The 11620-nt window shown below is 38.3% G+C and overlaps 1 non-coding gene across 1 annotated transcript; it reads right to left on the reverse strand.

The window, feature by feature from the left end:
• Nucleotides 1–6531: 6531 nt before the first annotated feature.
• Nucleotides 6532–6638, reverse strand: LOC113781872. The gene has a single exon (XR_003469771.1). It is a non-coding gene; the product is annotated as a small nucleolar RNA R71 (small nucleolar RNA).
• Between the last annotated feature and the right edge of the window lie 4982 nt (nt 6639–11620).

The following is an 11620-nucleotide window of genomic DNA, read 5'->3' on the forward strand; positions in this document are numbered from 1 at the left end:
TCATACTATCACTTTACTCACCTTACTTTGCACATTCATTTGCACACTTCCACTTACACACTATTGTTTTTTTTACTTTTTCACTTCACGCAAACTCATATTTTCACATTGCATACATTCATTCCACTCATTTTTCGTCATTAGCATTATTCGTGACCTCTCCAAAGAGACATTATTGGGCGTCACAATTAATGTGATTGGTACCATTCGAGCTTTGAAGGGAAATTTTGATCCCCCCGATACCCTCCTAGGTCTAGGGTTTGCATTCATATAGTACATCCAAATGTGATAAATCCTTAGATTAAAACAAGAAAATCTTTGACTAAATCACGCAACTAGCATTGGCTAGGTCGAAGGGGTGCCTTGGATTTTTATCCTTGCCTTCCCCTTCGTCAAATGTGACTCCCGAACCTTTCCTTTGATTTTCGTAGACTAGGAGTCGTTTAAAAGGGGTTTTTTTACTTTTTCCTTTAAAAAACTCATTTTTGGTGACTTGGTACACCTTAACTCAATACCAAGTGGCGACTCCGATTTTTATTTCAAAAACTCTTTTTAAACTATATTTTGGGTCAAATCGTCGCATTTTCAAGTCCCATTTAGACCCACTTTCTTTGTAAATCAAAAATCATTTTTCAAATCAAAAATTCACTTTTAAAACCATTCGTTTATTTTTCTTGTAACAAATGGGGTGCGACAGTTGGCGACTCCACTGGGGACTTAGAGAGTCCGAGCAAATTTGATTTAGTCAATCTTTTTCTTCTTTTAACCTTTTCATATATTGCATTTGGATGTTAAGGTTGCATTTTTCCTTTCTAGGATTTTGCATTTCGCGCGTATCAATTCACTCCCTCACACATTTGCGTACGATCGATTTGATGGATGAATGGTTTATCTATGTGATTCCGCGCTTTGCATTGCATTTGGGTAGGGGACATTACCCTAGAGCCTCGCGTTGGTTCTCGATCCCTCCCCTCCAAACGAGCACTTGCATACGTGCATACGCTTTTTATTATTCTTTATCCCTCATTTATTTTTCTTTTAGTGGCTTGTCACGCCACTCCACCCTATTAGGATTTTAGGCGACTCAGTTGGACTTGTGATCGCGACACGATGTGTGCGTAGCTTGATCCGAGGGGTCACTCAATCTTCCATTTTAAGTTTTGGGGTTCATAGCCTTTAGCTTTTAGTCGAAGGTCGAGGATTTTGATAGATTCACTCATGACATGTAGCCGTGACACGATGTGTGCGTAGCAATGTCTGGGAATCGCTCGAGCCACCGACAAAGAACCTTGGGATTGATGACCCTTGGTTTCCAAGTCTGAAGGCTCGGGGACCTAAAACCTATCGAGTCTAAATGCATTAGTGAGCCCCAACCTCATGCATCCATGATAGTTTACCTAGAGTAGAGTCTGCCTTACCCTATTAGGGACACTATTCACGAGGGGAGGGATCCAACCCCCTTTCTTTTTATTGCTTTACCTCTTTATATTGCTTTGCTACAATGTGTTATGTGTATTTACCTGATTGAACTAACTTTTATTGGTTTTGTCTTCATTGCACTCATAAGCCCTAGGAAATAAGAGTCCTGGCATGGTACTCTCTAGGAGCCTACCCTATTTGGACACGTTTAAATTTAATACTTCCCATTAGCATCATAAATACATTTCATTCTAGGCTCACCCCGGCGACAAAAGGGGTCCCTTTAGGTTACATTTTGTATACTGCATATTTATTCGCTTTGATAAATTGGCATCATGCATGAGCCATAGAGGGAATGCCACTTAGGGAATCCCGCGGTTAGGATTAAACTCACCTTGATTTTTCCCGTGGGTACATAACCCTTCAAGGGATTGCACGTTTAAATTCTTGTCAACCGGAGATTGGGACTCGTAGGTAAGGTAATTGACAACCCGCTTCTTCCATTTTTAGATGGACTGTCCCCGTCGAATCTACCAGTTGTTGATACCGTCGGCCGAGATTCAAAGATGGCCTGCCCTTATGCTACCCAGTGAATTACATCAAGTAGCTCAACACTTAGGACCGATTGGAGACCTTAAGGAGATCAAGCCCAATGGCTATCTAGTAGAGGCATTAGTACATCTGTGGGATCCAGAATGTTCGGCCTTTAGGGTAGGCAACAAGCACATGACAGTGACACTTGAGAAAATAGCTGGCCTCTTCAATTTACCTTTGCATGGAACCGCCTTGATTTTCCCTTCCATTTCAGACAAGATAGAATTTTGCAAGATCATAGGATTGAAAGAGTCAGTGTTGCGAGGGTCAGATCAGGGCGTCGCCGTGAACATTTTGTTTGAGCATTTTGCGCTACGAAACGGGTTCGAGAGGTATAGGGAGGATTTTTGGTTCACATCCAAAGATGTTTGGGAACGCAAAAGGCCAGTGGTGTATGGAATAGTTATGGCTGGAGCTTATTTCTTCCCAAGAAGAGATCAGAAAATAGCTTTCAAGGTAGCAAAGGTTATACAAGACCTCTTTTCAGGAATCCGAGATAAGCAATGCACCATAATCCCGACTATCCTTGCGGACATTTTTCTAGCTTGTACCAACTGTCAGAAAGGGGAAAAGTTCTTTTACGGGGCTAATATAGTTTTGCATATCTGGGCCCTAGAACATTTTAAGAGACGAGCATCCGTTCCGGAAAGTTTGCCAGTAGTTGGGTACAACTAGGTAATCACGCATCATAAGCGAGTCAACGGAGAGGGTCTGCCGAACGATGCAGTTGAATGTATCAAATACTTAGAGATGCTGCCGGATCAAGACATTAGGTGGGTGTTAGACTGGACGATTTGCTGTAGGCCAATACTCCGCACTAAAGTGTCAGATTCTGTTCTCCTATTGGGTACCCAAGGAATTACCGCATACACCCCGAAGAGGTTCCTCAGACAGTTAGGACGTACCCAAGGAGTGCCGCCTATGGTTGATGTGGGTGAACTTACCATCGTTTTCAATAGAGAAATGTGCCCAAGCGAACTCCCTATGAAAGATCGGATTATTGAGGCATGGGCGACGCTATCTGATGACGAGTATTTCAAATACGTCCCGGAACTCAAGCAAAAGGGTTTGACAACTCCACAGTATGAAGACTGGGTAAGAAGATCCGCTGCACAAGGAAGGCAAGATGAGCCAGCCGAGGAGGTGAAAAAGTTGAAAGCCGTTATCGAAGCAAAGGATAAGGAAATTCTGCAGTTAAATAAGTCTGTCGAAACATACAAAGGGATAGCGGAGGAAAACAAGCAATTGTATGAAAATGAACGAGAAAAGCGTCAAGAGCTGAAAAGGAAATGCGGAGAATTGTATGACCAAGCTGAACATGTTAGAATTCCATATGCTAGAGAAACCAGGGACTCTGTATTAGATAGGCTCAGAAGTTTTGGCAATCTTGTACGGAATCGTCTTCGTGACATGATGTAAATATTGGCAAGTTTATCAATGAAAGCATCTTTTTTCTTTTGCACTCGTATAAGATTGTTGTCAAAAGCAGGTTTGTGTCACGGGTCCCATTTCGAAGGTGTTGCATCATACTAGGCCTACCCTTGGCATAAAAAGGGCCCCCAATAGGACATGCATTCGAATTTTACCGGATATTTACTAACTCTTGTCTTTTTCTTTTTCTTTATTTTGTTTTGTTGAGAAAGCCAAACCAGGGCTAAAATCTAAAAGCAAGCCATTTCGTATTTTCAGGTAATATTTAAACATAACTTCTCGTCGAAACCCCATCATAACGCGATCCCGTAGTCGAGTCCAGAGGAGTCGTGTAAACATGAGTTCACAACCGGAACCATCGGATAGGTCTGCTGCTACCGCCCAACCCGAGACCGCGAGTTTAGGGGTTCAACTAACCGAAATGCTTACTAAGTTTGGTGAGATGGCTACCGAGATGGCGGCCCAAAGGAAATTGATTGCAGAATGCTTGTTTGATTTGTATCGTAGGACGTTGCATGGAATTTGCATGCAAAATAACTTCTAAAAATAGCAAATCAACCTGACATGTTTCACCTCGTTCTATAAAGGCCCAATTATGTCCTGATTTCTTGCAATTGGGTCCTAAAGTAATTGCAATTTCAACTATTACTTGACCATTTCATTACTTATGGACCTTTGAAGTTCCCAAAATATTTCAATTGGCCTTGAATGATTGGTTAATGGTTGCTATTGGGTCCTTAGTAGTTTTTCTATTTTAGAAATTTGATCAATAATTTACTTTTTCTTTAAAATTATGCACTATTTGATTTCATTTAAGTTCCAATTGGGAAGGATTTGGGGATTTTGTTTATACTTTACTATTTAATTGGTGCCTTGACCCTTTTATTGTTTTGAAGCCACTTTTTTTTCCTTCATTTGATTACCATTGCGAGGGAGGTACACTCTATCCCTTATTTTTGCTTTATTTGACCCTATGTGTACTTATGTGATTTATGTGTTAATTGCATGTCCTTTGTGAATGTTTTCATTTTATTTATTTATTTTTCGCTTTATTTGCTTAATTTCGTATATTTATTTAAGTTCCTTTTTTATCATTTAAAAGGCACTTGAATGCCAATTTGTAATAGTTAGGTATTTCTTGCAACTATTTATTTTATTTCCCCCTTTTAGATTGTAGTAGGCTTCCCCCTAAAAATGTAATAGTTAGGGCCTTAATTGCCTTATGTGTTTTGCATGCTTAGGTGCTATGTGTTTAATCGCTTTCTTAGGCTTTGGCATCTAGATATGCATGCTTACGTGTTATGTGAATTACGTGCTCACATGCCTACTTGCTTTAACCATGCCTATTGATTATATATGGTGGATATAGATGCACGTCACCGTGGCTAGTCCAATGCTAGTCATGGCCTTCCTCTCGAGTTCTTACAAGTCCAATGCTTGTAAATGAGCGTTAGTAAAGGGCTAGTCCAATGCTAGACCCAATAGGGCCCCCTCTCGCTAGTACATACTCGCATGCCTTCACTACATCTTCATTCATTCTTTCCTTTTAGTTTTACATTTTTGCATGATCCTTCACTCCCTTTCCCTTACACATTTAGGATTACATTTTCATTTAGATTAGCTCATTTGCTTGTATAGGTTAGGGAGTCACCCCTTGGATATGGGATATGGACGAGTTTGGCTTTCTAGCCTTAGCACGCTCGTATTCCCTCTATTAAAGGGAAAATTGAGTCACGGACATTAGTCCCCTGTACCCGTCTTGCTTGCGTTCCTCTAGGGTTCATGCATTTCATTTATCCACTATCACATGCACTTTTACTTCATATTCTATCCATTTTTCCACATTTTCACTTCACACAACTTTTATTTTGCACGTTTTCACTCTGCCGCTTATACTTTATATACTATCACGTGCACACACGCACTTCATACTATCACTTTACTCACCTTACTTTGCACATTCATTTGCACACTTCCACTTACACACTATTGTTTTTTTTACTTTTTCACTTCACGCAAACTCATATTTTCACATTGCATACATTCATTTCACTCATTTTTCGTCATTAGCATTATTCGTGACCTCTCCAAAGAGACATTATTGGGCGTCACAATTAATGTGATTGGTACCATTCGAGCTTTGAAGGGAAATTTCGATCCCCCGATACCCTCCTAGGTCTAGGGTTTGCATTCATATAGTACATCCAAATGTGATAAATCCTTAGATTAAAACAAGAAAATCTTTGACTAAATCACGCAACTAGCCTTGGCTAGGTCGAAGGGGTGCCTTGGATTTTTCCTTGCCTTCCCCTTCGTCAAATGTGACTCCCGAACCTTTCCTTTGATTTTCGTAGACTAGGAGTCGTTTAAAAGGGGTTTTTTTACTTTTTCCTTTAAAAAAACTCATTTTTGGTGACTTGGTACACCTTAACTCAATACCAAGTGGCGACTCCAATTTTTATTTCAAAAACCCTTTTTAAACTATATTTTGGGTCAAATCGTCGCATTTTCAAGTCCCATTTAGACCCACTTTCTTTGTAAATCAAAAATCATTTTTCAAATAAAAAATTCACTTTTAAAACCATTCGTTTATTTTTCTTGTAAAAAATGGGGCGCGACAGACAACAAAGGCAAGTACTACAAGAAACTATGAAGATTCTAGGAGAAGGTGAAATAACAATTGAACTTTCATCAATTGAACCTATGGCTGAAGAATTGGATAGAAGACCATTATGGGACTTTGCATTGCCTGGAGGCGATGGTTTACAAACAAGCATTGTGAGACCTACGGTAAATGCTAATAATTTTGAAATTAAACCATCTCTTATGCAAATTGTGCAATAATCTCAATATGGGGGTAATGCTACTGAAGATCCAAATTTTCATTTGTCCACTTTCCTAGAAATTTGTGATACAATAAAGTTTAACGGTGTTAGTGATGATGCAATTAAGTTTAGATTGTTTCCATTCTCACTAAGGGACAAGGCCATGGTCTGGTTACAATCTCATTCTCCTAATACTTTTACCACCTGAGCGGATTTATCTAAAACTTTTCCTAATATGTTCTTTCCACCTGGCAAGACTGCTAAACTTTGCATCAATATAACAAGTTTCTATCAACAGGAAGGAGAGACATTGTACGAAGCTTGGGAGCGTTATCAGGAGTTACAATGAAGATGTCCTCACCATGGTTTACCCGATTGGCTCATAGTACAAATATTCTACAATGGACTCACCTATCCAATGAAGACTCATGTAGATGCAGCAGTGGGAGGTGCTTTGATGGGTAAATCGGCCAAAGAAACTCAACGACTGATTGAGAAAATGGTTGCCAACAATTATCAATGGGCAAACGTAGGTATGTTTGAAGTAGATACATTGAACATGTTAAGTGCCAAAATAGATAATGTGGTTAAGATGCTTAATAAGCAAGTTAGTTTTAGTTCTAATCAAGGAGTAAATGTTGCATGTTGTACTATATGTAGAGGTGATCATGATGTATCAATTTGTGCAAGCACAGAGCAGGTTCAATTTGTGAACAATTACATCCGTCTGCCCCAAAATAACCCATACTCCAATGCTTACAATCTGGGGTGGCGGAATCATCCAAACTTTGGATGGCAAGAACAAGGGAGCCAACAAATGTCTTTGAATCCACCGGGCTTTCAATATAAACAACCACCTGTGGAGACTAAACCTGCTTGAAAAATGGTTATAGAGAAACTAGCTAGTACAACTAGTGGCAACATAGACCGGTTAGATAAATCCACTTCTGAGAGATTTGAGAGAGTAGAAGGGAGATTGGACCAACTTACCCTGTATAGGAATATAGAGGTCCAAATTGGCCGAATTACTAACTCTTTAAATCCTAGGAATCTAGGAGAGCTACCTAGTAAACCCAAGATCAATCCTAGAGAGCAAGTTAATTCCATTACCCTTAAAAGTGAGAAACAATTGAAGGAGCCTAACTTTGATGTGTCTTGTGAAAATAATGAAGAGAAAAAGAGTGAAGAAAGATCACGTACTGATTGATATAGATTTGTCAATTCCTAATGTTGCTCCTAACGTTAATACTAATTCTTCTATTCCTTTTCTACACAGACTCAAGCAAGAGAAGCAAGAAAGGGAGTTTGATAAGTTCTTTAAGATTTCAAGCAACTACATATTAATATTCCTCTCCTTGATACTATTGTGCAGATTCCTTCCTACGCTCAATTCTTGAAGGATATCATGTCCAAGAAAAGGAAGCTTGTGGATAATGAGACAATCATATTAATAGAGGAATGTAGTGCAGTCATTCAAAACAAACTCCCTCTCAAACTAAACAACCCTTATAGTTTTTCTATACCTTGCACTATAGGTAATATTGAGTTTTCAAATGCTTTATGCGATTTAGGTGCAAGTGTATCTTTGATTCCTTTATCTATTGCTAGAAAGTTGTGGTTAATTGAATTAAAGACTACCAACATTACATTGCAGTTGACGGATAGGACAATCAAGTATCTTATAGAAGTGTTAGAAAATGTGCTCATGAAAATTGAAAAACTTATTATACCTGTAGATTTTGTTATCCTAGATATGGAGGAAGATATGAACATGCCTATAATATTAGGTAGACCATTTCTTGCCACTGTCGGTACTTTATTTGATGTACAAGAAGATAAGCTTTTATTTGGAGTGAATGGTAAAACTATAGTTTTTAATTTGTCCAATGGTAAGTGTATTCACTCTACTAACTCTAGTTCTGAGGATTCACAGGTTGCCATGGTTACTCATGAGATGGAGTTAAAGGAAGAAAAAGTACCTCCTACCATCATAAAGGGATCACCGGGAGCCATTTCGATCAAGAAAGTTGAGTATTTTTCTTCATTTCATAGTGGGATAGGTGATTCACTAAGTGAGTTTGAAAATGGTTAGTATTCCCAGCCATATATTGTTGATAAGCAATATTTTCATCAAACTAATAATCATCCTAGGCATTTGGAGTTGTTAGATACAGGGGAGGAATGTCGTGTGCATCACAATGAAGGATGGTTTGGGAATTTTATCCCTTAGGGAGGATTTAGTCCCCCAACATGTAATTCAGAAGATTAACAAAGAAAGTTGAGCTCATTGACTTTAAACAAAGCGCTTGTTAGGAGGCAACCCAACGTTTCCTTTAGTTTTAGTTTGTTTTTTGTGTGTATTGTGTAGTTTGGTGTGATTTTTGTCTAATTAAGTGTGTTTCATTGGTTTTGTAGGGCCATCGATCTTGAAGGATCATCTTTGAAGATTATTTAGAGAGCTGAAGTTGAAATAAGGGAAGTTTAATCTCGATTTCTAATCTTAAGTATTTAAATTTCTTATTATTACATCAAAAGATACGCTTTATTCATTTTCAAGTGAGTTATGGTGTTAACATGTTTATATGCATTTATGTACTCATTTGAGTTGAATTTAGTCCCAAAAAGTGCATTTTTCGTGTTAAAACAAGGGTGCATTTTGACCCAACAACCTGGACCCTCAATTTACGATATAGATGTTTTTGATTAATTTTAAAGGGCTGGATTGGTTATTTAGGGCATATTATACTTGCATGTGGTGGGAAAAGTGTGAAAAATTTCATCTCAAGTGTCATTCGGAAATTGTAGAACAAGGTCGTCACAATTGGAGAAATTACAATTTCTTCAATTGTTGCAGAAAACAGGGGATCCAAGCTTGGATCTAAAGAAGAAGCTTTAGATCCAAGGTCTCGGCTGAACATCTGTTCTGGACGATCAGAGACTCAGACTTGATCAGGGCTCAAATCGGTCCAAAATCTTAAAAAAAAAAAATCAAGTTCTTCTCTTCATTTTCAAACTTCTTCTCCTTCTTCCTCTTGCCGCCTCTCAAAACCCTAACCCTCTTTTGCCTAATCTTCCATTTCAACCACAAATCTTTCAATCTTCCACCATAAAATCATCCTCCAACATCTTGTGATCATTAACCATTAAGAGTTTTGAATAAAAAATATCAATTTCGTGGTCTTTAATCTTCAAAATGAAAAAGAATAAAAGGGGCCGAACTGAAATTCTCATTTTGGAGCCGAATTTGTGCTTGTTTTTCCTTGCATTTCACATATTTAGCACTCTCTAGCATCACTCTACACGTTTAAGGTAAAATTTCTCAACTTTTATGGTATTTTAGAATTCTCAATTTTCAATTTCCTGAGTTTTCTGACATGTTTTGGGATCTGCTTATTAGTTCTGTTTTATTGTTGTTTTGATGCTCTATTATACTTAGAAATGTCATTAAACTTGTTTTGAGTCTTAGTAATGAGATATTTGTGACTTTAGTGACGATCTTTAATTTTTCTCATTTATTAAGCTAATAAAAATAGTCACAACTCGCCTGTATTGTTTATGCCTTATTTTTGGTGAATTTGACTTGTTTAGGGATGTTCTAATATTATGGTTTATTTGCAAGTCAAAATGTGACAATTTGGATGAACATTGCTCAAAGTGATTGAACGAGAATACCGTGAGTTATATGTGAAGTGTTAAGGGTTTAGGATGTTAGGGAATGGTGATTAAGGTGACTTTAGAGGTGAAAAACTTGTAGTACTTATTCTAGCCCTTAGAGTGAATTATATGAGTTGAAATCTTAAAAATGCTCAAACTTATAATTCAACTTGTATTAATGTCGACTGGTTGAAATTAACAAGGGCGATTGGAGCAATAGTTTGATTTTACTTGATAGTTTCGGTGCTTAGTGTGTTTTTGTATGATCACATGGGCTAACTTGGCTATTTATATAGGCACAATGATTCGCACAAGAAAAGCCGTTATTCATGAGCCGACTCCTTTGCCGAGTCATGAAGAAACACCTTTGTGACGATCCCACCTCCCCCTAGGGCATACCCTAGGGTTTAGAGGACCGCCTGCCTAGCTCTCGTCAGGACTCACTCACTCACTTCAAATAAAATAGGTTACAACCTCAAGAGTAAATGAAATAATGGCTCCCAAGTTTGGAACGCACAAATACATTCATTTCGATCCCAAACATTCGCACAATCCAAAATATATCAAAAGATATGAGTTCAAATACATTAAATCTTAATCGAGCACTAGCGCGAGTACAATCGCAAAATTTTTTTTAAAAAAACTAGACTATGCTAGCCTGTACCAGTCTCACGCCCTCGCTCGTACCCCCTGTAAGGAAAACAAATAGCGTGGAATGAGCTAAAAGTTCAGTGAGGTTCCAAATATCAAGTTGACCCTTATTTAAAAGTATAAGTATCAAAGTAGCAAAGTAGTGAGCATAACAAGTTCATAAAAGCGAGCAATAACACTTCAAGTAGCAAATTTCAAAATGAGCGAATGTAAAATTCTTTTTTCTAAAAGAAACAATAACACTACGAATAACAATCAACGTACAAGGATACAAATGGCTCTCAAGAGCCAAATTCCCGTTGCTTCACCATAGCTTGATCAAGTAGTAGTTGACACTCCGTCAACTTTCAAGGAACGTAACCAGTCCAGTAGTGCTTTGCTTCACACCAATCCGTCCACCATTCAACCTCCTTACCGGGCCCGAACACCAACTAAACATTGGTGGTAATACTTGAATATACCGATTAGTCGAGGAGATAACACTCCACTCGACAACACTAGATACCCATGGTTCGTTATCTAATCGACCAAACCCTTGCCGGCTCGACTCAATTAACTAACCAGTGGGGTTTGGGTTCCCAAGAATTCGATGAGATAACATCTTCAATCGACTGAATCAAGATAAAAGTACGGAGACGGGAATGAGAGGTACCTCCCACTCAGATTGAGTGTGGTACATACTGCCGTTCAGCACTTACAAGTCAAGTACAAGCATATCAAGTCAATTGCAACAATAAACAAGTACATATTACATTAGGGCAAGTACGATAAAGTACACCCTTACCCGACCATACCAATCACATATCATTCGATCACATTGGTCAACTATTGAAAACAAGTGTCAAGTTCAATCAGATATTTGGAAGCACTCACCAAAGATTTAGTGCTTGTCAAAATTACCCTCAGGTGTAACTCTTTGGTTGGAGTCCAAATCTGCAATAAAATATCATTTAAAAGCTTGAAATCAACCAAAGTTCGAAACATAGGAGTTTCGTTTCAAAAAGATCAAGTAAATGAAACTCATTTAGATAGAATTCATATTACGT

The sequence above is a fragment of the Coffea eugenioides genome, chromosome 8, assembly GCF_003713205.1.
Source record: "Coffea eugenioides isolate CCC68of chromosome 8, Ceug_1.0, whole genome shotgun sequence".
NCBI lineage: Eukaryota > Viridiplantae > Streptophyta > Magnoliopsida > Gentianales > Rubiaceae > Coffea > Coffea eugenioides.